General features: G+C 53.8%; 1 protein-coding gene across 2 annotated transcripts in view; it reads left to right on the top strand.

The window, feature by feature from the left end:
- The window catches only part of SLC39A14 (solute carrier family 39 member 14), an 8527-nt gene extending 6591 nt beyond the window's left edge, over positions 1-1936 (top strand). For both annotated transcript variants that reach the window (XM_029958435.1, XM_029958434.1), the window contains exon 10: positions 23-1936. The gene's annotated coding sequence lies outside the window, so the exon portion shown is untranslated. The remainder of the gene's footprint in view (positions 1-22) is intronic.
- Positions 1937-3046: the final 1110 nt, after the last annotated feature.

The raw sequence follows: 3046 nt of genomic DNA, 5'->3' as shown, positions 1-3046 counted from the left end.
GGAGCAGAGGACACCAGGCCAGGTTGGAGTGACACGTGGGCTGCTGGGAGAAGCCCGGCGGGATATCCTGACCCCCTCTGTGCTGCTGGAAAGAGGGGCAAATCCCAACTCCTCCTGGTGGGAAGGGGGGTGAGAGCAGAGCCCTGCCTGGCCGTGGGCTCCCAGCCCAGGGGTCTCTCCTCAGGCTGTGTCCAAGCTCACGGTGACACCCGGGAATAGCCACCGGCTTTTAAACACTGCTGAGGTTCAGGGTGGGGCGGGGGCTGTTTTTAAAACAAAATAACCAGACTGTGAACCTCTTTAGGTTGCGTTTTTCCAGCCTTAGGGAGTAGCCAGAGAAGGGTGTTCCAGGCACTTCCCAGCTCTGCCCCCGGGGCTGGCTTTCCCCAGATTCACTACGTGAATTACTAGTTATCATATTGATAATCTTGCCCACCCCACCCCTGTTGCTTGAGGTCCCCTCGCACCCCCTTTCCCCCCCCTAAACCTCGTCCTGTACCTGGTGTGAGCTCGTGGCTGTGTGGATAAGCAGGAGTGGATTCAGGGAGCTTCCCTTGGATTGGGATGGAGGAGCGGTGTGGGTGCTTTGGGAAGTGTTTGTGCTTGTCAGGGAGTGTCTTCCCTCCCTCCCTGGCTGTGTAGGGGGTGTGTGTGACAATCCTGCCACCTCGGTGTGATCCTGGAGCCGAGGATCCCACACCTTCCCTCCCCACCCTGCGGAAAGCAAAGCCAAGGGTGTGCCAGGGATTTTTCCTCAGCCCCTGGCACAGGCTCAGCACCTCCAGCAGCGTTGTACCCTGGTTGGATGGCTGTAGTCCCTGAATTCCCTTAGTTCCCAGCTGGATGCTGTTCTTCCTAAACTCCTGACCATTGTCACCGAGTCCCTGGACTCTGACATTTCCAGTATCCTTATGGATCGTCACCTCTGCTCTCAGTGGCTTTCCCAGGCTGGGCTTAGTCCCCTCAGCACCACAAGGCTGTTGGCTTTGTCCTGCACCCCAAAACCTAAATATGAACTTGTCAAGGAGCAGGGAGCCTTTTTGGGAGCACCCTCCACCCAGAGGTGCCACGTGGTCCTCGGGTGATTCCTTCAAGGAAAGATTCCTTCCTTTATCTCGTGTGGTGTCTTGTTTTGTGGATTGTCACCTTAAGTCACTTCTCCCTGTGGGACAGAGCAGCCGGGCCTGCCTTGGCTCGGTCACCTGTGCAGCACCTCACACTCATTCCCCTGTGCTGCTAATCCAGGAGGAAAGTGCCACTGGAAACTCCTTTTCCCTGCTTGAGAGAGCTGCAGGCCCGGCCGAGCGACTCGATGTGGAAAATCTGAGTCCTTGGACTGGCACACGTGCCCTCTCCTCTCTCCCGAGGGAGCGTTTGGAAAAACACCAGGTGGCTGGAGGGTTTCCATGGGGCACCGATGGAAAAGTGGAGGAGGAAAGGGGGGGGAATCGGGGTGTTTGTCCCCCGAGGGCTGTGCCTGGGAGGTCCCCTAGAGCTGGGAAGCGGCAGGAGCGATGCTGGGATTCCTGGGAGCTGGTGCAGCCCCTCGGCACAAGGTGGGAATCGTGAATCCGTCGTCTTCTCGTTTCCAGTTTTACCCTGGTTGGGTTTTTTTTGAGAAATCTGCAACCCAAAAATTTAGAGGCTCCCCCTCTTCCCATTCCCAGCTGGACAGGCTGGAACCTGCCAGCAGGGAAGGGATGGGGCAGGCAGGAGGATGAGGAGGGAAAAAAACCCCACCCAAATCGAGCTCGTTATGGATTTTCATCCGTGTTTCCCTTCCCGTGTCCAGTTGGAAGCTCCAGTTCCATCTCAGTATTTCAATAACTCAGGTGTTGTGGGAGAGAACGCGTTGAAACAAAGAGCGTAACTTAAATGTCACGTGAACTGTACAGATATTTGTAAAATTCCATAAATAAAATATATTCTGTAATGACGGAGGGTCCCAAGCAGCGACACCTCCCTGGGGGCAGAGCTGGAGGAGGGGGTTGAAGGGGTGGGAGCGCTGCTGGCTCAGGATTTTTCCAAGGGGAAGGGTTTGAGCCGGGCTGGGTGATGCAATCCTGATTTTCCAGCTGGATTTCCATGGCTTGTGCAGTGCAGTGCAGCTGACAGAAGATGGCACTGACAACCCCCGGCCTGGCCGCGTGGCACGGCCTTTACGACTCCAAAATCCCCTTTTTTTAATTATATATATATTTTTTTTTAATTTATTTTAAGCGTATTTCCAAGCAGTGGTTTGGCTGGGAGGAGGAGGAGGTATGGGATGCTGGATTCCTCTCCAGCTCACACGAGGGAGACAGATTCCAAGCAGCGTTCGTGTCCTTGATTCCCCACCCTCCATTAGGGGGGAAAAAAAAAAAAAAACAGCAGCAAACTTTGCTTTTCCCCTTCCCTTTTTTCTCTCTTTTTTTATATACAGTTCCCCCCCGAGCTGCCAGCTCCAAGCAGTGAACGCGATTTTTAGGAAACCCGCTGCAGCTAAAGTAAATAAATCTAGAAATTCTGGGGTGCTTTATAAAAAAAAAATAATGTTATATTAAGGAAGGGAGGGCTTGGTGTGCATCTGACTTGCTCCCACTCCCTCTCAGCGCTTCCAGTGCTTAGGGAGTGTTGGGGGGCTTTGGATGGGCTTTTTTTTTTTGCTGTAAAATCCTCATGTTTTGGTAAATGCCTGAAACTTCAGCTGCCTCAGCAGGGCCTGCTGGCTGGGCTAATGGAATCCTGGGAAGGTTTGGGGCGGAAGGGATCAGAAAGATCATCCAGTGCCACCCCCTGCCACGGGCAGGGACACTTTCCACTAGCCCGGGTTGCTCCAAGCCTCTTCCAACCTGGCCTCGGATGCTCCCAGAGATGGGGCATCCTCTGGGAAATCCATTCCAGGGCCTCACCACCCTCACAGGGAAGAATTCCTTCCCTTTATCCCATCTAACCCTGCCCTCCTTCAGTCCACAGAGGGCTTGGTTGGTGACTGGAGCCCAAGCGCCGCTGCCATTGGAAGGGCGATAGATAATTTTCCAGATAATTTTACTAGATAATTTTTTAA

This window comes from Manacus vitellinus, unplaced genomic scaffold (assembly GCF_001715985.3).
Source record: "Manacus vitellinus isolate BGI_N305 unplaced genomic scaffold, ASM171598v3 scaffold_154_pilon, whole genome shotgun sequence".
Taxonomy (NCBI): Eukaryota; Metazoa; Chordata; class Aves; order Passeriformes; family Pipridae; genus Manacus; species Manacus vitellinus.
This window is presented reverse-complemented; position numbering and strand designations above follow the sequence as displayed.